The following is a 26,676-nucleotide window of genomic DNA, read 5'->3' as shown; positions in this document are numbered from 1 at the left end:
GATAGAGGATAGATGGCTGGATGGCATCACTAACTCAATGGACATGGGTTTGGGTAGACTCTGGGAGTTGGTGATGGACAGGGAGGCCTGGCATGCTATGGTTCATGGGGTCGCAAAGAGTCAGACACGACTGAGCCACTGAACTGAACATGAGAGAGCAACCCAAACTGTGGGATAGCCAGAGACAGAAAAAAAAAAAGAGAGAGAGAGAGAACTTCCCTGCAAAAAGCTCTAGCCTAAGGCAATGCTGGGCTTTCCCACAGAACAAAGGACTGAGCAAATACCAGAGACAAGCTAGCCAGCTGTGTATCAGCCCCTTCCCACCCTGGAGGCAGAGAGGCAGGCAGGTGACAGCCAGAGCCGGAAGGTGAGGGGCAATTTTGGCCCCAGAGACGGCATCCTCTACCAAACTGCGAGCAGGCTCCAAGTTGCTAACCAAGTCTTCCTGGGATCCTTGACGGTTGACATCCACCAGGAGGGTCGCAGTCAGAGATCAAGCCCCAAAGGAGACACACAGCACACCTGAGACGGTGCTCTCACTGTGCACCCAGGAAACCGAGTGGCCAGGACCAGGGAGGTGATAAGACACCGCACACTTTGGAGAGTGTGCTCTCCAAGCACCCGGTCATGTGAGCTGCTTGGACCTGGGAAGGGCACAAAACGCAGACCCAACAAAGTGTGTGCCTTTGTGGAGTACCTGAAAACCTGAACCTGAGCAACTTAGACCTGGGAAGTGCATGCAACCCAGGGCCCTCTTTAGACAGTTCCCCTGCAGAGCAACCTGGAGCCTGAGCAATGTAGACCGGGAAAGCACACATGCTGTGAGCGGGGGCAAACCCAGTGTGACCCAGACATTGCAAGCACTCCCCACACATGCTAGTGATATTTGTTTGCAGTGTTCCTCCCCTCCCTTCCCCACAGCACAATTGAACAAGTGAGCCTAAATAAGGGACCACTTTTGCCCCCCTTGTGTCAGGGTGGAAATTAGACACTGAAGAGACTTGAAAACAGAGGAAGGCAAAATAAACAAAGAAGAGGGAACCACTTTGGAAGTGACAGGTGTAACAGATTAAAACCCTGTAGTTAGCATTGACTACATTAGAAGGTGCCTATAGACCTTGACAAGAAGTATAAGCTGGAACAAGGAACTATCTGAAACTGAACTGACCCTACACTGCTCTGAACAGCTCCAGAGAAATCCCTAGATATATTTTACTATTATCATTTTTAATTTATTTTTTTATTTTTAAGTTCTTTATTACTCCTTTAATTTTCATTTTTATAACCTGCACCTATGGACACCATATCTTTAACAAAAGCAGCAAGAATATACAATGGAGAAAAGACAATCTGTTTGATAAGTGGTGCTGGGAAAACAGGTCAACCAGTTGTAGAAGAATGAAACTAGAACACTTTCCAACACCATACACAAAAATAAACTCAAAATGGATTAAAAATCTAAATTTTGCCCTAGAATTTGAAGAGGTTTTCAAACAACTAAAAGTAGCAATAGACTCCCCTCCAACTTTGGAGATCACAAATTTTGAAAAACCCATCCTGATTTACCTGATATCCTCAATCCTATTGCATATTTGATAATACTGACCAATGGGTCATGTACTTGGGATATATGTGACTCACTTAATCTTTCTATGTTGAGGTAACATCTTAATACCTTGAACCTTAAGTTTTGTCTGGAATTAAGTCTGTTCAAGCAGAAGAGTAAACATAGTTATTATAGCTATGAATCTTGATTCTGGGTTTAATTAGCTAGCTAGCTAGCTATCTGGCTAGCTATCTAGCTAGCTTTTTGTTTCTAGCATACAACAGAGAAATATTTTCTAAATAGAGACTTTTCTGCTTTACAGCTGCCTGTTCAGATACCAACCATTTACTGTAGAGCTCACATAAAGCAGAAGGACAAAACTTTTAAAAGGCAATAATTTGCTGATAGAGTTGCAACAGCTGCTATTAAAACATGATAGCCTTTAAACATATAAACTCCAGTTTTAATACAATGAGAATTTTTTTTTCATTTTCAAAACTATGTTTCATGAAAGAAAATAGTCAAATGCATTATAAAGGGAACTAAAAGAGAATTATCAAGTAGGAATTACTTAACAAATTATTTCTACATCATAGTACCTATTTGCTTGGTAGTGTTAATGTGCCATTAAAAAAATCTGAATAAAAGAAGAATTTTAAAGTCATAAGATTCTTACTATGCTTACCAAAAAGAATAAAAAAATAAACTGTATTAAGAGGTTTGTGATTTATTTACAGAATTTTTTACAGGTCATTCTCAAGGTAAGCAGAAAAACTTCTCCCTGATCAACCTTACAAGAAATCTGGTAACAGATGGATTTCACTGAACTAAGGCTTGCAGAGTTAGGAAACATTGTCTCATTTTGATATGCTGGATGTCTGGATAGTCTGAGATCTTTTCTCTTCAAAAGCTGATGTTCAGACAGTGGTAAAGGCTCTTTTAATAATTTCTACTCTGGAATGCCAAATAATTTGCATCAGATAGAAAAAGCTGTTTTATTTCCACTGTCATCCAGGAATGATGCAAATATTTACAGACCCTGAACCTAAGGAGTACCAACCTGCAGTTCAGATCTTAGCACAAATATCATCCGTTTGCATCCCTTTTTATAGGTTTAGAAACAGGTATCTTTTCTTCATACTTTACAGTTAAATTCTCATTGATATGTATTTATAGGTGTGTACATATGCTAATGTTTATATAAGTATGCATGTGCATAGATTACATATAATTACAATATTATCAGTTCAGTTCAGTCGCTCAGTCGTGTCCAACTCTTTGTGACCCCCTGGACCGCAGCACGCCAGGCCTCTCTGTCCATCACCAACTCCCGGAGTTTACCCAAACTCATGTTCATTGAGTCGGTGATGCCATCCTACCATCTCATCCTCGGTTGTCCTGTTCTCCTCCCACCTTCAATCTTTCCCAGAATCAGGGTCTTTTCAGATGAGTCAGCTCTTCACATCAGGTGGCCAAAGTATTGGAGTTTCAGCTTCAACATCAGTCCTTATATTTAATCATAATTTGCTTTTACACTGAAACTTAAACTTCCCTAAGAGCAGAAATTGGTTAAGATAATGCCTAACAAAAATAAGTACTCAATGACTATTTAATGAATGAATGGATTTATGAATGAATAATTTATTTTTCTGCCTTTTAGCACCAAAATTACTTATCTGACAGTGTAGCTATGACTGTAGATACAACTCACCTTCAAAATCAACATCTATCTGTATATATCTTTAGAAATGATACTGAATGAGTTGAATTTAATTTAAATATACTGATATTTAATGGAGGTCTTTGTTGTTTTTGTTGTTAGTGCTGTCATCCATATATATGTGTGTGTATATACACACATATATATATATGAAAGTGAAAGTGAAAGTCACTCAGTCGTGTCTGACTCTTTGTGACCCCATGGACTGTATAGTGTATAGGTGACTGGAGTGGGTCACCTTTCCCTTCTCTAGAGGATCTTCTCAACCTAGGGATTGAAGCCAGGTCTCCAGCACTCCAGGCAGATTCTTTACCAGCTGAGCCACAAGGGAAGCCCAAGAATACTGAAATGGGTAGCCTATCCCTTTTCCAGGGGATCTTCCCCACCCAGGAATTGAACTGGGGTCTCCTGCATTTCAGGCTGATTCTTTACCAACTGAGCTATCAGGGAAGCCCGATAGATAGATAGATAGGTGGATAGGTAGATAGATAGATAGATAGACAGATAGACAGATAGATAGATAGATTTCAAGTAGTATATAATCAGGTGAGAAGAACACTTTTGGCTCACAGAGTATTTTCAAATACTTGGAGTCACTTGTGGGCTGCTTTGTGTTATAAATTCTTCTATAATTTAAACCTTATTTTTTTCCCCATATAAGTACTAACAACTTTGATTTCTACACTGTTTTTTCTGTGCCAATATTTCAGTACATTATCCCCTAGGTTCCTGTTTCACGGTTTTCCCATTTAAGCATACATGCTCTTGTTCACTCAAATGAACTTTCCCAATAGAAAAAGAAAAGAGCCCCAGCAGCGCTGCCTGACTTGTTTCCTCAGACTAAAGTAGATAGAAACTGACTTTTTTAAACCCGTATTTAATACTGAAAGCAAAGCATTCTTCTGTCAAGTTGGAGTGGAGGAGGCTAAAGAGGCTTTTATCCTTAAAAGTTCTGGGTCACTTTTTTTTTTTTTTCTGATGAGAAATCAACTTCTATTGTGAGAAAATGGAGCAACATGAGGCTTTTGTGCTCCTGGACATAGGATTGACATGGAATTACAGAAGCCATAGATGAGAAAAAGAAAGGAAGGGTGATTGGGCTGTGGGTTCTTATGGCAACCAGAGTTGAAACTTCTTCTGAGACAAGTTTCAGGTTGACTGGAGAATGGCAGTTCTGGGCCTGTGGAGAGTGTAAAGGACCAACATGAGTCAGCTTTGTGGAGATCAGAGGTGGCTGCTGCCCCCAGGTAGTTTGTCTGAGCTCCAAGTACAGGCGATCATCAGGATTAGAGCCCTTGCCAACGCTTCACTTAGAATTCATCACAATCTGCTGAAAAGGCAATATCCGAGGAAGACCTTCCAAGCTCCATGTTCTGTGGACTCCATCCATCAATCCATTAAAAGAGCACTTAGGTAAGAGTGAACAGTAGGTAAACATGAATAAAGGAATAGCTATTTTAAATTTCCAGAATTAATTTTAAAAAATCCTTATACTTAAGCACCTTTCTATTGTCTAGCCCCTAAAAAATGAAAGAAAGAGGAAGGGAGGGAGGGAAGGAAGAAAGGGATAAAAGAAGGAGGTAGTAGCTGAGCAGCTAAGACATAGCATCATAAAATGTCAAAATGTCTGAAATAAGGAAAACACCCAAAATTATTTCAGAAATTTATACAATAGACAAGAAAAATGAACAAAAAATAAATACTTACTAAAGGAAAATATCATATTAAATCACAATGAGGGACTTCTCTAGTGGTCCTGTGGTTAAAATTCTGTGCTTCTAATGCAGGCAGCTCAAGTTCAATCCTTGGTCTGAGAACTAAGTCCCACATGCCCCAGCGTGTGTGCATGCTCATTCACTTAGTCATGTCTGACTCTTTGTGACCCTATGGACTGTAGCCCACCAGGCTCCTTTGTCCATGGAATTTCCCGGGCAAGAATACTGGAGTGGGTTGCCATTTCCTTCCCTAGGAGATCTTCCTGACCCAGGGATCAAACCTATGTCTTTGTGCTTCCTGCATTGACAGGCAGATTCTTTACCACTGAGCCACCTGGGAAGTCCACATGCCCCAAAACACTGCCAAAAAAAAAAAGATTCACAGTGATAGCTTTAGTCTCAGTAACTGTAAGACAATGGAGTAATGCCTTACAAATTCTGCAGATTGCTCTGTTATGCTCCCTGAATTTCATCAGCATTCCAAAGGAGTCCAGGGAGTTAATGACCTGGGAAGCACCCAAAAATCACAGATGGTAGTTAGTGGGTCAATAATTCAGATTCCTAGTCCTAGAGTGGGACAACTCAGAACCAAATTTCATGTGCATTCTCAGAAGTCCCCAGTGGGACTGAGTCTTGGTTGCCCTCAGCAGGAATCTGCTCACTAATCACCTGTATCTGCTTCTTTCCCTTCTCTGTCTCACTTCCCCATGATCTCACCAGTGCCTCCCGGAGTCACATCCTTAGTCAATTGTGTGCACTCAAATAATTGTCAAATTCAGTGGAAATCCAACCTAAAGCAGCAAGATTTTATTTATTTAATTCAGTCAAGCTTGTGCTACACAATTTGCCACACAAACCTATAAATATTACATAACCCATAGTGCATAAAGTCCCAGAGTCAATGTTCAAGTGTTGCATATCAGTGTTATTTGTTGAGGCATGAATTTATATGTGATTGATTTCCTTTCCCATGTATACTCTCTGCAGCAAATATTGACATCAATGGACACACATCATGTAATATCTTCATTTCTCTTTCATTTTCCTTTAGATGAATATCAAAAAGACATGTGCATAATTTGGAGGTTAATAAAGAGTTCTTATTGCCAATGTTTATAATTTCAGATGTGTGAGACATAAATGCCAACTCATGTAAAAGACATTCATAAGGGCTCCCATCTCAACACCACGCTTTTGGAAGCTTCGGTCTCTTTAAAATCTGCTCATGCACTGTAGACTTCAAATCAACTGTTTTAACTATTGAAATTTTAAAATTAATTTTAGCATGTGGTATGCACCTTATTAAAAAGCAGAGACATTACTATGTCAACAAAGGTCTGTCTAGTCAAGGCTATGGTTTTTCCAGAAGTCATGTATGGATGTGAGAGTTGAACTATAAAGAAAGCTGAGTGCAGAAGAATTGATGTTTTTGAACTGTGGTGTTGGAGAAGACTCTTGAGGGTCCCTTGGACTGCAAGGAGATCCAACCAGTCCATCCTAAAGGAGATCAGTCCTGGCTGTTCACTGGAAGGATTGATGCTGAAGCTGAAACTCCACTCCTTTGGCCACTTGATAAGAAGAGCTGACTTATTTGAAAAGACCCTGATGTTGGGAAGGATTGGGGCCAAGAGGAGAAGGGGATGACAGAGGATGAGATGGTTGGATGGCATCACCGACTCAATGGACATGAGTTTGGGTAAACTCCGGGAGTTGGTGATGGACACGGAGGCCTGGTGTGCTGTAGTCCATGGGGTCGCAAAGAGTTGGACATGACTGAGCTACTGAACTGAACTGATGCATCTATTCTTTTCAACTTTTTTGGCTGTTTTAAACATCTATTACTTCATATTAATCTGATTATAAATTAACCAAGTTAAAAATAGCAAAAGCAAATCTATGAAGACTTTGATTGGAAATGTATTAATCTTAGGCAGCAGATAGGAGATGATGAGATTTTTTTATTTTTAAGTCTTTCTATCCAGCCTCATGCTATGTTTTTTCTTTTGTTCAGATTTTATTTTATGTCCCTTGATAATATTCTTTTTTTTTAATTTATTTATTTATCTATTTTTTGACTTTACAATATTGTAGTGGTTTTTGCCATACATTGACATGAATCCGCCATGGGTGTACATGTGTTCCTCTTTCAGAAACCCTTCCCACCTCCCTCCCCATCTCATCCCTCCAGGTCATCCCAGTGCACCATCCCTGAGCACCCTGTATCATGCATCAAACCTGGACTGGCGATTCATGTCACATATGATAATTTACATGCTTCAATGCCATTCTCCCATTTCATCCCGCCCTTGCCTTCTCCCATAGAGTCCAAAATACTGTTCTAGACATCTGTGTCTCTTTTGCCATCTCGCATACAGGGTTATCTTTACCGATTTACTAAATTCCATATATATGCGTTAGTATACTGCATTAGTGTTTTTCTTTCTGGCTTACTTCACTCTGTATAATAGGCTCCAGTTTCATACACCTCATTAGAACTGATAACATTCTTATATATGTCTCATGTATGGTATTTATTGCAAATACTTTTAGATTTTTTTACTATAGTATCATATTGTATCATTTTCCTTCCGTTTTATAACAGGAAGGTGCTTATACTAAACAATCTAAACAATTATTCCTGGTATCCCTTGCTTTTCTTCTTCATGTCACCAAGGAATTGACTTCGTACACAAAGAGAAATGCTGAAATTTTATTTCTGATTTACCCTCCTTTTCAATATATGCACAATTCTTATGATTATAGAATTAAATTCCAAGGGGTAAAGGTACACATGTGCTTTCTTTTGACTGATTTATTTCAGTTGAGAATTCACCATTAAAGTGTCTTAGCAGTAATCAGCCATAAATAAAGTTATGTTCCACAATATTCTTACCAGTGAGTAAGCCAATAAAGGAATTTGAGCAATTCAAGGGAAGCATTTGGTGTCTGATTTTTACTGTGAGGTGAATTTTTCCTATATAAAAACAAATGTCAGCTGCTAAAATGTCAGGTTTTTTTATTTTATTATAAACAAGGAGAGAGAGCCATGATTATAGCAGTCAGTGACCAAGAGTTTAATACCACTTCAGGGTTAATGCTACTCCCTTTTTTTAAGTATTAGAAGCAGTCTTCTGATAGGGAAGTTTACTTCATAGAGACAAAATCAATGACTACTTCATCTCAGGACATTTTCTTTTTTCTAGTTGAGAATTTTTATAACATCACTCTGGAATGACCATCTGGAATATTTGTCCAGCTATAACCAAATGGGTCAGAGATCAGGTGATATAACTCCATTTACACTTGGTGGCTGCTTTGGGATTTTTGAAGATCAATAACCTCAGATATGCAGATGACACCACCCTTATGGCAGAAAGTGAAGAGGAACTAAATAGCCTCTTGATGAAAGTGAATGAGGAAAGTGAAAAAGCTGGCTTAAAACTCAACATTCAGAAAACGAAGATCATGACATCTGGTCCCATTACTTCATGGCAAATAGATGGATAAACAATGGAAACAGTGACAGACTTTATATTCTTGGGCTCCAGAATCACTGCAGATGGTGACTGCAGCCATGAAATTAAAAGACACTTGCTCCTTGGAAGCAAAGCTATGACCAACCTAGACATCTATTAGAAAGCAGAGACATTACTTTGCTTAAAAAGGTCTGTCTAGTAAAGCTATGGTTTTTCCAGTAATCATGTGTGGATGTGAGATTTGGACCATAAAGACAGCTGAGCACCAAAGAATTGATGCTTTTGAACTGTGATGTTGGAGAAGACTCTTGAGAGTCCCTTGGACTGCAAGGAGATCCAACCAGTCCATCCTAAAGGAAATCAGTCCTGAATATTCATTAGAAGGACTGATGCTGAAGCTCCAATACTTTGGCCACCTGATATGAAAAACTGACTCATTTGAAAAGACCCTGATGCTGGCAAACATTGAAGGCAGGAGAAGAAGGGGACGACAGATGATAAGATGTTTGGATGGCATCACTGACTCGGTGGACATGAGTTTGAGCTAGCTCTGGGTGTTGGTAATGGACAGGGAGGCTTGGAGTGCTGCAGTCCATGGGGTCGGAAAGAGTCAGACACAACTGAGTGACTGAACTGAAGATACAAATTCTAGCAATGTTCTCCCTTGTCCCTTGAAATAAAAATTTATTGATACATTTCATTACTTTTCACGGATAGAAGTATCACTTAATATAAAGTGTTAGATTTTTTTATAAGATACTTTACAAGGAAGGTCAAATTTCCAAATAAAGTTAAATGATGTTGAGTACCTTTTAGGTGGATTGGAAATCAAGTATCAGTAATTTCAAGAGTCTCCTTCTCCCTTGATACCAAGAACCCTGTGTTAAACATATAATATGCACTACTTCATACACACAAAGCCACTGCTGCAGCAATTGTTATATGTGGGCTTTGCCTAGCATCCTGCAAGGCCAGTCTGAGAATACTTCACCTCAGGTTCAGGTCTGTCCCTGTACCTCTCTCCCTAGGGCTTCTCAGTTAACATTTGCTCTGGCTATGGATTTTCCTTCTTAGACTGCATGATTTCTGCAATCATTACAATACTGCTCTCCCAAGTCTTATAGGAGTCAAATATATCGATGAAGTATCATACACAACACTGTCTCACAGCAGGAGAGACAGTTCTTATGATGAAGGAAATGACACAGTGGATTCAAGTCCATAAACTTCACTGGCTTTTTCATATATTCCAGCATTCAAATGCAGCTAATTTAATAAAACATGAAGTTCAGCTCAGAGCTTTGTCTTAAAGGGAATATACCAAAATTTTCACTAACCTTGAAGGCACAACACCTGATCATGTTAAGGTTTTAATGAAAATTATCCAGCAGGCACAGAAAATGTTACTATTGTGGCAAGAATATATGAATCCTAATTTCCATTAGAAGTCAAAGTATCTGATCAAAACACCCAGAGGATGGAAAATTACATCCCAATAAGGAGAACTAAGGGGCGAATGCATAATTAAAGACATCACAGTTTGACAAAGGTAAAGCAAGTAGAGACACAGATCCCTTGAGGGCAAAGAGAAGCAATACAGATCAACTGACTGAAGGTGAAAGCAAAGGACAATGGGAGATGGAGACGAGAGATGGATATTCTAACAAACAGATTTGCTCCCATAATCCTCTTACCATAAATCTTTTCAAAGACTAACCTTCCCTTTGTGGCAATCCTGTGATGAATTAGACTTAATAGAGGATGTAGTACATCTTAGATGTATGAGAGCAATTAATAAGGAACTTCTCTTATGCATGATTTAAGGAGCTCTTGCCCTTAAAGCTTCTTATTTGAGTTGCTGCTACAAGCAATGTAGTGCATGTTACAAGCTTCCTTTGCTTCTAGCCTGGGGCTTTGCTGTTGATGTGAAAGTGGAGGAACTGAGAACATCTCATGCATTCCTGAGTTCTATCCCTGGGTTGGGAAGATTCCCTGGTGAAGGGAAATGCTATCCACTCCAGTATTCTGACCTGGAGAATTACATGTACTGTATAGTCCATGGGGTTACAAAGAGGTGGACACAACTAAGAGACTTTCACTTCTCGCAAACATGCATTTCTTAGTTGTGATGCTTATGTTTACATCCCTACGAGGACAACATTTGACCAATGGTGTATAATAATTTCCCCCTTCATTTCCTTGAGGGTCAGTCCTGAGATGCATTTATTGACTCTTCAGTATATTTATTGAGGTTATGCTCTTTCTTTGAGAAGCAGTCTTGAGCTACTCATTGCCTGAGTCTATGTGGTGTAAAGGGTTTAGGTGGTTCTACAGGTCAAGGAATCCACTTCCCCTACTTGCTAAGCTTAGAACCAGCATTCCCATTACAATTTTAAGGGTGCTTATTGACTAATCTCTGAAAATCACAACCTCCTTCTCAACTTTCAGACATGTGTCCCATGTGGTAATTGGATATACTTCCAGCCAGCCACTCATTGCCTTTGTACTTTGGACTAGGAGAATTCAACTTTCTCTGAGATCTGGCCCCTTACTCTTCTTCAGTTCTTGGCAGCACTCAAAGACCACTTGGCATAACTGCCATGAGCATAGCCTTTAAAAATGTGATACTTTTAATCACTCTTGAGATAGCAAGTCATTTTTTTTTTTGTAGACCTACAGTATTGGATGTTTTCATTTTTCCCTAAAGAACTTAACCTTAGGAAATAAAACAACTAATTTCCCGTCTTTCTTATTTCACAAAATGTGGTGGGGAAGCAAAATTTACTTTTGATGTGGAGAGTAGAATATTGGACTTGAGAACTAGATATGATATTGATTTTTCTCTCTATTTCTTACTAAGTGTATGTCTTTGAGTGGGTCTGAGCCTCAGTTGTCTCACCTTTAACTTGGGAATGATAATATCTATAGTATAGGATTGCTATGGAGAAAACAAGTAATAATATTTGTGATAATCTGCTTTCAATTTATAGAAATGTAGGAAGTTTCTATTATTATGGGTATATAAAATCCATGTTGACACAATGTTGACTATATCCAAACACTTTTTGTTCAAAAAGAATGTTATATATTAAATAAAAATGCATTTAATGTAATACAATCATGGAGTCTATCACTGAGTCAGAATGACTAAAAATGTGCATTTACATCTATTTGAACAAGTAATAGAAGAAAGAAGTACTGCTGAAATAGACAGAGGGGGTTTCTATGCCTTGTGAAGATCATCTATATAGTAACATATATTTATATGTAGTCTTATAATGTCAAAGTTAAAGAAAAATATGCATTAATATTAAAAATAGCATTATTGCTCTCTATATTAAAAATCATTCTTTTCCTACCTAATTAGATTTTAATATTTACCCTTAACTAGATGGGGAAACAGTGGAAACAGTGTCAGACTTTATTTTGGGGGGCTCCAAAATCACTGCAGATGATCATTGTAGCCATGAAATTAAAAGAGTTACTCTTTGGAAGGAAAGTTATGACCAACCTGGACAGCATATTAAAAAGCAGAGACATTACTTTGTCAACAAAGGTCCATCTAGTCAAGGCTATGGTTTTTTCAGTAGTCATGTGTGGATATGAAAGTTGGACTGTGAAGAAAGCTGAGTGCCAAAGAATTGATGCTTTGGAACTGTGGTGTTGGAGAAGACTCTTGAGAGTCCCTTGGACTGCAAGGAGATCCAACCAGCCCATCCTAAGGGAGATCAGCCCTGGGTGTTCATTGGAAGGATTGATGTTGAAGCTGAAACTCCAATCCTTTGGCCACCTGATGCGAAAAGTTGACTCATTGGAAAAGGCCCTGATGCTGGGAAGGATTGGGGGCAGGAAGAGAAGGGGACGACAGAGGATGAGATGGCTGGATGGCATCACTGACTCAATAGACATGAGTCTGGGTATACTCCAGGAGTTGGTGATGGACAGGGAAGTCTGGAGTGCTGCGATTCATGGGGTCACAAAGAACTGAACTGAAAATGGCAATGAGAACATCTACTTTAGAATAATTGATTTCTTCTAATTTCTCACACTTTGAAGTGCAATAAATATTTAAGGAATGTTTCCTGAAGAAATTTCTGATGAAATTTTTAAAGGCTATAAGGAACTAAGAAAACAGAAAATGCAATTTTCTTTTAAAGTATATCTTTATACATGCATTGTCCATGATCAAAAATCTTTAAGTGGAATCATTGAATAATCAAATCATATAAAATGAACTTAAAATATCACAGTTTTTAAAACCACATTAATTTCTTTGATACACCATACTTTCCTTACACTTGATTAGTAGAGTACGACAGGAATGATATCAGTAAAAGAGAGTTGTCTCATTTCATGACTATCCACTGCTAACTGGCCTCATTACTTGAATGTAAGCTTTCATTCTCATTTCCTTTAGTAGCGTTAAGGGAAATCCAGATGTTCGTGGATAGGAAATGAAGTGGACTGCACTTCTGATACTTATGAAAGTGTGTAGAATTCCATATGATTTGTATATCATTGCCAGCAAAGCTTAAAAGACAACTTTCTGCAACAATTAGGAAAGATAGACTATGCCTTGCTTTTAATCATCTGCATAGTTAATTTTGACTTTTACTTACAATGCTCCAACCACAATAGAGAAATGAAATGGATTTTTTAAAAAGAGCATAATAATATTATTTGAATGCCATCATTCTGCATAAGTAGATCATGTTTTCACTTTTATCAACAATATTTTAAAAAACAAAGCTTTCTATAAGTCCAGAAAAATGACACATTGCATGGGTACCACGGAAGGAAAGAGAGATTATTTTTTCACTAAAAACTCACGTTTGTGAATTTTTCACAAGTGTATCTGGGTTGTTTAGAAGTAAAATGTCAAAAATCATTTTAAAAAAGAAAGTTGCAGTGTTTGAAACATTAAGCTTCCTTTTTCTGACATGTCATTCCACTTCACAAAAAGCATTTTATTTTGAACATTTATCAAACTTGTGGAACATATTTAAGACTAGTAGAGATAACTCTCATTTTATTTATTTATTTGTTTTTCATTTGTAACACCCTACATCTAGGTTCACCAATTAAGAAACGTTTACTAAAGGAATTGCCAATGAAAATTTTAAAGACTATGAACTAAGAAAATGAGAAGCTATTATTTTGCTACATTTGCTTTGTCACTGTTCTGCACACACAAATGAACATGCACATGTTACTATTATTATTTCTTATGAACCATCTGAAAATTGTTTTCATGACCAAAGGTTGAAAAAAAAGCATTTCTCATTTGCATGAAAATTTGGCCTTTGATGAACTCTCTAGCTCTGTTCCTTTAGTTATCCGATAAATATTGGATTGTCAACTGTGTTGCTAGATACTTACAGGAAAAAAAAAAATGACTTCAAATTGGTAAACTGCATGAATACTCAACAGTAAACCATGTCATGGGTTTCCCAGAATGTGTTGACTCATAACTGACATATCCTTTGGCCTGGGAAGCACTGCTTATGAAGTTCTCATTGGAGATACTGACATATCCTTTGGCCTGGGAAGTACTGCTTATGAAGTTCTCATTGGAGATACTGGCCCTGTGGAGCCTGAAACTTTTTAGCTACATCAGTTCCTGTAACCTCTTGATTTGGGTCATGTCTCTCAGCCTTTGGGCTGAAGCAAGGACTCCTGCAGAAGAGACATTCCTGATGCTCTCCTTCTGCAAGCTGTGATTCCCTCTTTGCTCCTTCTGGTGCCAAGGGTGGCCTTTAAGGCTCTTATGAGACTGAACATCAAGTTGAATCTGAGAGCCTCAAGCTACACATTTCATTCCCCTTGATCCTTAAATTTTTCAGTGTGCATTTCCTGAAAACAGAGATTTTCTTACATAACCACATCCACACTTTGCAAGTTCAGGAAATTTAAACTTCATACAATGGTTTTTCAAATTTGCTGACTGTATTTCAATGTTTTATATGATGAATAGAAAGTAAATAAAAAGTATACAGATTGTGAAGAAAGAAATTAAATAGTCTTTGTTCATAAGATATACAATCATTATATAAAAAAAGTCTGAAAAACACTTGGGGAAAATCTCTTGGAACTATTTACAGGTTGAAAGAAATAAACTACTGACATAGTAACAACAGGGCTCGCCAGGTGTTGCTACTGGTAGAAACCTGCCTGCCAATGCAGAAGGCATAAGAGAAGTGGGTTCAATCCTTGGGTTGGGAAGATCCCCTGAAGAAGGGAATTGCCACCTACTCCAGTGTGTTTGCTTGGAGAATCCCATGGACAGAGGAGCCTGGCAAGCTACAGTCCATAGGGTCACAAAGAGTCGGATATGACTGAAGAGACTTAGCAGGCTTGCATGCACAAAGTAACAGCATGGATGAATCTCAAAACAATGTTTTGAGATTTAAATCTCAAAGTAATTTTTAAAAATGATAATTATTATACTGAGTCCAAAAAATTAGATAAAAGCAACACATATTGTATACATTCCTTTATATAAAATTCTAGAAGATGAAAACAAATCTATAGTAACAGAAATGACTCACTGTTTGCCTGTAGACAAGATGAGGGTTCAGGGAGTGGAAGGAAGGAGATGTTACAAAAGTGATTTGGGAACTTATTGAGGATGATGGATATAGACATTATCTTCCTTTGGTGGTTTTACAGGAATGGGCATTTATTAAAATGAATTACATGCTTTAACATGTGTAATTTATTTTGTGTCAGCTTTCTCCCTACAGAGCTGTAATTTTTTTTTAATTAAAATTGCCTTTAAAAAGAACATAAATAATTTATTTTTATAATAGACAATATTTCATATTAAGCTATTTGAAACTTTAACAATTTCATAAAAATAGCTTATATGGACCTCTATTCTACAGCCCGTAACTTCTCAATATCAACGTAGATTTGATAGCTAATTCGTAGTTCACCCATGTCAAATCTCTGTGTATAATACTTCAGAAAAAAATTATTTCTGTGTTTGATGACTATTCATCAAATTACTTACTGCTCTCTCTGTCTTCATGTCCCAGTTCCATTACTGAACTTCTGCTTGTTCTGAGATATACACTCTGCCCTGTATTTCAGCTTTAGTTAGTAGAATGTTTCTTTACTTACCCAAATTGGGGCCATTATTTGCATATTCTGCTCTTTACGTCTGCTCTGTGCCTACTATATTTAGAACCAAGTGTCTGAACTCAGACCCTGTGCTGTGGCATCTCTCCTGCTTTGTTTCTTGACTGCCCCAACACTTCTTCTTTCTGCACTCTACCAGCCTTCCTCTCATGTGTTTTGTCATTTCTTGCCAGCTATTCCTTATGCATATGCTTTGGACTTCCACCCATTATCTTTTCTGGATATTGCTTTATATCTAACTTTCAGGGACTTACAGATAACTCAGGTTCCCAATAACATATGCTAGCCATAGGAAATGTGGGGAGTCCAAGGTCAAAAATTTCTAAGTTGTCCAATTTCATTGACATTTGTTATCACATGCCACTAGAGATAACAGGTCAAACAACAGACTTATTGAAGAGGTCTCATAAATGGGTAAAACGAGTGTTAAATTGGGTCAAATGAACGTTATTTATTATTAACCTTGTTAAGTTTCTCATTTCTAAGTTTGAGAAAAAGTAACGAATATTACAAAAAATATAATTATTGATCAGTGTTTGGAATTTGATTCATAGTCCATAAAGAAAGAAAAAAATAGTACAAACCCAATTTTGCAAATACGCAGCATAATTTTAAGAACTCATCCTTCATTTCTTCAAATTTAAATTAAGACAATATGCCCTAAAGAAATTGATAGAACATAAATTCCCTGTGGGAACTGTGTGACCAAGAAGCAGATTTTTAGCTGAATTTCCTTTAGGCATTATTTTCTTAATTTAAACTTGGAATAATAAAGGGTGATTTGCAAATTTATTATGCAGGTTTCTTGTTTTAGCATGAGCATTTAAAAAATTCTATATGACACCTGCATAGTCAGCACAAATTTAGATGAATACTTTGGTGTGCTGTAGGTCTGAATAACCTATATATTTAAATCTGCAAAGGGAAAGGAACTAGATTCAGGAAGACCTCTGCACAGATAATCTCTTGCTAGCAAGTGCCCTTGATGAGATTTGGAAATTATCATAGGTACTTATAGCTCATTAAATGTACAAAGCTAGTACTTGTACTAGTACAAAACAGTACTTGCAAAATGTTACCCTTGGGGATATTATACATCTTTGTATCATAAAAGGAAAGAAGTGAACTGAGGTTTTAAGTGTAAAACTTTACATAGCACATGCTAACATCATCTGATCCACCTATGTGGAGACCACTGTAAACAACTTTTAGAAACCTGGTTAAATTTACTTTGTCATATGATTTTATGTAAATTTCACAATAGACAGTTTTTAAAATACATTATTTCTTTAAGGACCAAGTGATTAAGTTGGATTAAAGATTTTTTGGAGGCTTTTTTTTTAAGTAAAACATCAAAGAATTGGGGATTGGCTAGAGATGATAGTCAAATTAAAATATATAAATCAGTATATTGGAAAACAGCATTAAATGTTTTATATACTCTTAGGGAATTCATAAATATTGCAGCAAAAATGTAAAAAAGAAAAAAATATCTTTCTTCTCAATCTCACTTCTTTGAAAATCTGATAGGTAAATTGGAGATGACCGTCAGAAGAAGTGGATTTTCTTCCGATTAAAGATCATATGAAATAGTCTTATACCTGTCAGCTATGAGTGCACAAGATGAAGCTTTCTGTCTGAGAAATTAAACATGGGTAGTTAGCAACAGTTAAAACTGGACATGGAACAACAAACTGGTTCCAAATAGGAAAAGGAGTACGTCAAGGCTGTATATTGTCACCCTGCTTATTTAACTTACATACAGAGTACATCATGTGAAATACTGGGCTGGATAAAGCACAAGCTGAAGTCAAGACTGCCAGGAGAAATATCAATAACCTGAGATACGCAGATGACACCACCTCTATGGCAGAAAGCGAAGAAGAACCAAAGAACCTATTGATGAAAGTGAAAGAGGAGAGTGAAAAAGTTGGCTTAAAGCTCAACATTCAGAAAACTAAGATCATGGCATCTGGTCCCAACACTTCATGGGAAATAGATAGGGAAACAGTGGAAATAGTGAGAGACTTTATGTTTTGGGTCTCCAAAATCACTGCAGATGGTGAGTGCAGCCATGAAATTAAAAGAATCTTGCTCCTTTGAAGAAAAGCTATGATCAAGCTTGACAGCATATTAAAAAGCAGAAACATTACTTTACCAGCAAAGGTCCGTCTAGTCAAAGCTATGCTTTTTCCAGTAGTCATGTATGGTTGTGAGAGTTGGACTATATAGAAAGCTGAGTGCTGAAGAACTGATGGTTTTAAACTGTGGTGTTGGAGAAGACTCTTGAGAGTCCCTTGGACTGCAAGGAGATTCAACTAGTCAATCCTAAAGGAAATCAGTCTTGAATATTCATTGGAAGGGCTGATGCTGAAGCTGAAACTCCAATACTTTGGCCACCTGATGCGAACAACAGACTCATTGGAAAAGACTGCTGGGAAAGAATGAAGGTGGGAAGAGAAGGGGATGACAAAGGATGAGATGGTTGGATGCCATCACCAACACGATGACATGAGTTTGAGTAGGCTCCAGGAGTTGGTGATGGACAGGGAAGCCTGGCGTGCTGCAGTCCATGGGGTCACAAAGAGTCGGACATGACTGAGTGACTAAACTGAACTGAGTTAAGCTTTCAATGATACTCAATTTTCCTGAAACCCTAAGTCACTGATGCAACTTAAGGATGTACATAAAAAGGAAAAAATCAGTGTTCATATAGATCAATCAGTTCCAGGGACATAACTGGTAGACTAACTCTATTTTTTTAAGTAAACTTGACTGTATGGAAATAACCAGTATTGTCAATGGATCCTTGTGGTCAAAGGGAATGTAGTCTAAGAAGAAGCATCACTGGTCACCTTTAAGAAAGCCATTTAATAGAGTGGTGACAAAAGAAACCAAGAAGCAAGAGTTTAGAAGTAAACAGGTGATAGCGTGTTCAGCCAACAAACCTCGCTTATAATAGCAAAACTTTAAAAAAAAAGAACCTGTAAACTGAAAAGGATTTAGTGGATGAATAAAAAACATGTGAAAGAAAAAGGAAATTGCTAATAAAATCAGAAGAAATAAAATGCACACTTTTTGAAAAAGTGAGGGAGAATCCTTAATGTGACAAGAGAAGCAAAGAAATTTTGAGGTGGAAAGAAAAAAGTGAGAGAATTTACCTGAATTTCCTAATCACCTCTCTGTAATAAGAGAATCGTCATCTGCAGAGAGAAAAGGGTCAAATTTTTGGAAGGTGGAAAATGAGTTAAATAAGTTCTGGGAAATAGAATGAGCAATCCATCAGAAATTAAGGCAAAATTGACTGAGGTATATATATATGAAGCATTGCTGCTTTTGGTTTTATGTCAGCACATTTATTATTTATTTATTTATTTTTAACCTCATAGCTTTTTTATTCTGTTTTACCTATAACAATAAGGATATTGTAATATTGACAAGGTTGGTGATGCAGAGATTGCTAAAATGGTCTAACTAACTAAACAGATGAGGAAAATAATGCAACACAGAAAACACTGGAATTCTTTATTTATAAATCTTGCTTTGTCTGGCAAGTAGAGCTATGGAAATTCTGCTTATATCTCCTGGCTTCTACATATCATTAACATGTTTATTTTGATGCTTTTAGCTAGATCTTGACTCCCAGTAGCAACCTATTTATCTAGCTTACATATTAGTGAACTTGTGATATAATTATTAGTAATATCAATATAGTCTACTTATATTTACTGGACTTCCCCAAATGACCCTCATTGTACTTTGAGAAATATACAGACCTGAATTCTAAATGTTACATTAGAAATATGATGCACCATCTCTGTTCAAGCTTTAGTGTACCTGTGAAAGTGAAAGTCGCTCAGTTGTGTCTGACTCTTTGCAACCCCATGGACTGTACAGTCCATGGAATTTTCCAGGTCAGAATACTGGAGTGGGTAACCTTTCCCTTCTCCAGGGGATTTTCCCAACCCAGGGATCAAACCTAGGTCTCCTGCCTTGCCGGCAGATTTTTACCAGCTGAACCACAAAGGAAGGCTTAGTGTACCTGAGGGAGTATGTAAAGTCTTGAATACTAGAGGTAGGAGCTTAATGTAACAATTTAAGATAAGGCTAAGGTCATCCTAGGCCTATTTCTGAAGAAAGGTGCAAAAGACAACACCTTCCCTAATAAAAAGGAATTACCTCAGAAAATTTCTTGTGTGGCTGAATGCTACATTAGGTTGCATGTGTGTTAAGTCTCTTCAGTCATGTCCGATTCTTTGCAATCTTATGAACTGTAGCCGGTTAGGCTCCTCTGTCCATGGGATTTTCCAAGCAAGAATACTGGAGTAGGTTGCAGGGCTCTCTTCAAGGGGATCTTCCTGACCCAGGGATTGCACCCGCATTTCTTAAGTCAGGAAATGTTAAGCAAAAGGTAAAAATGTCAAGAAAACTAACTTCACACAGAATAGAAATCTATTCAAGAGGCCATTGTAGCATAGCAACTCTAGTGTATTGGAATGAAACTTAAAAGTGTTTGTAAAATGGGAATTAGGAAGAAAAACAGGGTGGGTTAATGGGATATTTGCAGTAATTACAGCAAAAACTAAGCTTCTACAAAGGAGAAGCCTGAGTCGGAGCACTTAGAGAGCAACTGCAGAGCCTGTGATGCACATATTCAGAGGAGAGCTGCCTTAAGATAACTAATTTGCTTCAACATTCTTGGACAGAGCCAGTCAATGAACTACTTTGTTCAAAGGGTTTAAAAACAGAGAGTGCATAAATGGAGTATATATGGAATTTTTTTAAACAACAACATGCTCATAATTTCAATCAATAACATTTTTTAAAAGTATAACTAGAAAAATTAAGAGTTTTTATTTCTGCTTCCTCACTCAATACACTACTTTCTGCTTTAAGTTTGGAGGAGGAGGCAATGTAAAATTATTTGAGTAGAAAAATATATTTATTAACTGATGCTATCATAAGTTGATTAGTTGATTTCTGTGTTTCTTGGGCTTGGCAGGGTTTAAAACTAAACCTTTTCTTCTGTCTGCTTCTTTCTGTTCTTCGAAAACATTCCATCAGTGGTCATTTTTTACCTGAAGTTTTATTTTTTAATATGGAATGGTGCAATTTCTCCATCTGGTCATCTGCCTAATTGCTTCCCCTGGCATCTAACTTCCTTTTACTGAGAGCTCCTTGACCTCTAAGCTAGGCTTGTTGGTCGGAATCCAAAAGAACCTCCTGCTAGCTGTCTTGAGTATGTCACATGCTATCTAAAAAAAAAAAAAAAACCTCAAACACATGTATCCTTTCTCTCCTGCTCCCACCTCACTAAAAAAATTTGGAAGCATTGGAAGACCCCAATTCAACAACCTCTTTTTATCAGTAGAGCTTGACTACCCACCATTCTCAGTTCTTTAGATTTCACAAATGTAAATCAGAAACTCCAAGATATAAAAAAATTCCAAGATATAAATCAGTTACTATGAGTGCTACATTACAGCACCCTTCCCAGGCTTGAGCTGATAGTAAAAGCACAACTTATCATTTCTTCATAAGGAAGGGAGGAAAGGAGATTCATAGAATACCAAAGCTTTCTCTAAAATCTCCTAAATTGCTTACTTATTATACAGAGTGTTGTAAAATAAAAGCAAAATGTTAACAATGAAGAAACTGGAAAAAAATTGGCTATAAGAAAATAAAAGAGGAATGCAAGATCAAATATTAAGTACTTAATTAAATGCCATTTCATGTTAGATATAATATTCACTGCATTTTCCCACACCTCTGAAAAAAAAAGTTCTTGGCATTTGGAAGAACTTGCTCCATATTTTCTTGTGTTTTAGCCAAAACTATTTTAAGTAATAATGTAAAAGTAGTGCAGCTGATTGGAATATTTGAACAATATTTATTTTTCTATAATTTTTATAACATTTAAATGTATGTGCTTGTGCTTAGTCGCTCAGTTGTGTCCAACTCTGCGACTCCACGGACGGTAGCCTACCAGGCTCCTCTGTCCATGGGATTCTCCCAGCAAGAATAGTGGAGCGGGTTGCCATGCCCACCTCCAGGGGATCTTCCCAACCCAGGGATCGAACCCAGGTCTCCCGAATTGCGGGCAGATTCTTTACCATTTGAGCCACCTGGAAAGCCCTTTAAATGCATGAGAGTTGCTAAAGTAAATGGTTTTGCTGAATAATGATTAAAGAAATGGGACATAGAAAATAAATATTGCTTAATTGCTTGTTTATGTTCTCTTTTTGTGAAATAGTACATATATTTTACAGTTTTATTTGAATTAAGAACATCATCAAACACTTTGTCTTGAACAGTATATCTGAATTGAATTTTCTTAAATATTCTTCCAATCATTTTGTTCATTCTACTTCTGACTGACTAATTTCTATAAATCTTTTGAAAATAACTTTTCTCCTGCTATTTAGTCCACACAGTGTATTTCTTAAAATTTTAGATATTCTAATTTTCTGTGCTAAAATATCCATTTTGGTTGTCTTTGTATTTTCCAATTATCTGCTGAGATTTTCAATCCTTATATTAATTTTTATCATATTTCCCTTTCATTTTTGATACAGGCTTTATATGATGAAGTGAAAGTCAAAGTGTTAGTTGCTCAGCTGTGTCTGACTCTTTGCGGCCCCATGGACCATAGCCTGTCAGGCTCTCCTGTCCATGGAATTGTCCATGCAAGAATATTGGAGTGGGTAGCCATTTCCTTCTCCGGAGGATCTTCCAGACTCAGGGATGGAACCCAGGTCTGAGCCACCAAGGAGTACCATTATATAATAATACAGGCTTAAAAATCCTTGTCTGCTACATTTAACATGTCCATTTTCTTGGAATTGGTCTCTGTTGGGTGTCTTTTCTTTTAAGAATAGGTCGCACTTTCGTGGCTTTTCTTACATTGAAAATAATGTTTATTGCATCCCAAATGTTATAAATGTGACATTCTGGATTCTACTTCTTTGAAGTACATTGATTTGTTGTTGTTTGTTTTTTGTTGTTATTGTTGTTATGGAAAGCAATTAGCATGGTTGGATTCAACCTGCAAATCTTGTCTTCTGGGCAACTGCTCAAATTGCTTTCAGTTGCTTTATCCTTAGCTAAGCTGCTTTGACTTACCCAGAAATGTTTATTCTCTTTATCATACAAAAACTTGAGCAGAGTTAATACAGAGAACTTGAAATTCCCTTTCTGTCTCCCTCTCTCTTCTCTTATTTAATTCTTCATTTTTTAAAAAATCAGAGTTTTAGCCATTATGCGCAGTACCTGTTGTAACTTTCCATCAAAATGGATAACTCAACTCATACTATTTTATTCTTCCAAAGGTTGGATTTCCAATAGAATATACCTCATTCTGTCTCCTTTCTGGGGCCTCCAAGTATTAAAGAAACATTTTTTAAATCAGAGTTTATCGTTACAATCTGAAGTTTGATAAGATAGAAGCTTATTTGGTCATACCAGAAGTCGAGTTCACAGTTCATTTTTACAAAATATAATTATCTTAGAGGATTTATTTCTCCTCTGCCTACAAAATTATGATTATGAAGGTAATAGTCTAACAATAAAAACAGATATAGTCTGCTGAATTTAGAAATGTCTGCTTCTTGATACAGTGTATTACTATGAGATAGCTACAATGGCTTCTAAAGCTTTGTTCACAAAATAATAATTTTTAAATAGTCCAAATCCCTTATCAATTTTACACTATTTGCAACAACACCAAATTATTCCCTTCCCCAATACTCTGAAAATCCATACTTCATAATAAGCTATGTGGCACTATAGTAAGAGAAAAAAATAAGTAAATTTAGGTGTTGTCCTAATACATATTAATATCTTTCTACTTTGGGGTTTAATATACATTGATTAGTGGGGCTTCCCAGGTGGCACTAGTGGTAAAGAACTTGCCTACGAATTCAGGAAATATAAGAGATGCGGGTTCAAGCCTGAGTTGGAAAGATCATCTGGAGAAGGAAATGGCAACCAATTCCGTATTCTTGCCTAGAAAATCCCATGGACAGAGGGCAGGCTATAGTCCATATGTTTGCAAAGAATTGGGCATGACTGAAGCAATTTAGCACAGTATACTTTGATAGGTAGCTTCAACAATGATTCTCAACATTGGTATGTTGTTCAAGTACTGCTCAAGTACTTTTAGAAGTCATGTGTCAAAGCTAATGATATCCTGGTTAGGAGAGTTTAGTATAGTGAATAAATAGAATCTGACAAATTTCTATCTTAAGTATTTTCAGAGCTTAGAGATAGTCACATTGGAGAAGGAAATGGCAACCCACTCCAGTACTCTTGCCTGGAAAATCCCAGGGACAGGAGAGCCTGGTGGGTTGCCGTCTATGGGGTTCCACAGAGTCGGACACGACTGAAGCGACTTAGCAGCAGCTGCAGAGATAGTCACAAGATATTTCACAATCAAGGAGAATGCAAATGTCTAAGAGGATAATTTTAGGCTTTTAAACATCACCAAATAACCTAATGTAGGGCAAAGGCCATCCACCAAAATAATGTAAAGGAGGAGGAATATGGGTCCAAACCATAAAGCAAATCTTAGTCATCAATTTTGAAGTTTTTGAGGCAGGGGCTGGTAAACCCAAAATGACTTTACTTTTTTAAGCCATCCAGAACTTAGTAAATAAAAAAACACTATCAGCACAATAAAATAAAATACAATATACTATTATCAACAAGGAGCCAAAATGTTCTGATGGTGGGTTAGTCACTCAGCCGTGTCCGACTCTTGTGACCCCATGGACTGCAGCCCGACAGGCTCCTCTGTCCATGGGATTCTCCAGGCAAAAATACTGGAGTGGGTTGCTATTCCCTTCTCCAGAAAAATGTTGTAGTCACCTTAATACCAGAACCGTGGAACACGTGGAATAATACAATACTAATCTTCCCTGGTGGCTCAGATGGTAAAGCATCTGCCTACAATGGGGGAGACCTGGATTCAATCCCTGGGTGGAGAAGAGCTCCTGGAGAAAGAAATGGCAACCCACTCCAGTATTCTTGCCTGGAAAATCCCATGGACGCAGGAACCTGGTAGGCTACAGTCCATGGGATCACAAAGAGTTGGACACGACTGAGTGACTTCACTTTCACTTTCACTTTCAATCCTTGAACAATAGAAAGAATGTATAGATGATACGTTCTAAATTACAGTATTCACTGCAGGGTGTTCACTGGGGTCCTGATATTCATTGGTCTTAAAGAAAGTAATCTTAATTAAGAAAAAGTACATTCTAAAATATCTTCAAGATACTTTTTTAGTAGTTTAAGTATTTGTTCAGTCCTATTTTTGTTATTTTCAAGTGACTGGTTACAATATTATATGTATAGATTGAAAGAGAAAATATAATATTGCAAGCTATATATCAAGTAATTGTGCTGTGATATTTGTCTGAGAAATACCTTAACCTAGGTTCTGATCTCATCATAAAAAAGCATCTATTGTCAATGTAACTGGACAAAGTTTTGGGTGAAAACAAGTATGAACAGAGAGAATTGTGTAGACAAGTATCTATTCATGGTTTTATTAGGTGAAACCATATGAAATTTACATTTTGGGGGGGGTCAAAGAAAACTGAGTATCAACAATTTTGGAGGGCTCACTCTAGTTACAGTTTAATACTGAATTTCATGTGGCACTGAATTATGTATGAGACATCTTTCCAATCCACCTTTATAAGCCTGAGAACTTCATCTCATACAGAAGCTCTTTACATCACTATTTGGTAAAAACAGGGTCCTAGTCAGCCTTCAGTCACAAAAAAATATTATATTCTCCTTCTATTTATATAAAATACAACCTGGAGTAACAGACGTGTTGTCTGTTTATCCCATTGTTATGACTTTCTTATATGATTAAAATGTGACATTATACAGGGAACTAAAAATTATAATTAATATAAAGCTTAAAATATTTGTGATATAAAGCCAAGTCTCCCTGCCCCTTTTTCCCCCAAATAACAGAATCCATCATATAAAATCTCATTTATTATGATTAACTCAATGCCTCTGCTTATAATTTCACAGTTAGTAATAGAACATATCTAGGAAAGCTTATGTAACCTACTGTGCAACATCCAAGGAAGCAAGGTGTTCCATTTAATTTGGGAGGCAACATAACACACATTGCATATTCAGACTAGACCATATGTGTCAAAATGAATTAAGATCCATTATCCTTTTAAAATGTATGACACCTAGCAACTTGACCTAATCTGACATTGAAAACAGCAGGTTTTATCTCCATTCAGTCCGAAAATCTCACCTAGTACTTTCATTTCCCAAATGATTGCTCTCTTCACTATTCAAATAAATAGGAATAGAACATTTTCTATTACTGTAGTCAGGAAAGAGATGGGCATGAAAGAAACTATTCTTGAGTTTTAAAACTAATAGTTTTACCATAAAATAAATCTCATGTCTGAAATAATAATACAGGGAGTAAGGGTACACATGTGGGATTCATTTAATATTTTTATTGAGCATTAATACATCATTTAATAATGGCATAGCAGTGTTTAAAGAAATAAATAAAATAATGACTTTAACATCATTGTGTCTTGATTTTTTTACCAAGGCACTTGAGAGAAGAATTTTTTAAGTGCTCTTTACCGAAGAAACCTTCATTCTCTTTGAAATCTTTATATGTGTGGCATAGTATTATTCTTTAACCAAAACATGATTTGTATAATCAGATCCACTATACAAAAGTGTTCATTTTATTTAAAACATGTGCTGCAATAAGAGATCAGTGTGTAATGATGATGATGAAAATTTTGGTGACATGATATTTTTGTAGAATAAAACCATGAGTAAGTCAGAACTAGATTCTAAATTTGATCTCGTAACCAAAAATGCATCTGAAAAATCTCATTCCAGAATGTCACAGAGAATTTTTTATAGTTATTAGTTCTACTAGAACTTGTTCTCTCATAAAAATAAATTCAACTAATATATAAATTCAGCTTTCAAATAAAATTAATATACTCACTTGGGAAAGTTGAACTTGTAGACCTGGACCTGTACAAAAAGCCCCTATTCAAATCTGCTTCCTGA

The sequence above is a fragment of the Giraffa tippelskirchi genome, chromosome 2 (genome assembly GCF_054371585.1).
Source record: "Giraffa tippelskirchi isolate mGirTip1 chromosome 2, T2T-mGirTip1v1.2.pri, whole genome shotgun sequence".
Classification (NCBI taxonomy): Eukaryota; Metazoa; Chordata; class Mammalia; order Artiodactyla; family Giraffidae; genus Giraffa; species Giraffa tippelskirchi.
The sequence above is the reverse complement of the archived record's forward strand: the minus strand, read 5'-3'. Positions refer to the sequence as shown.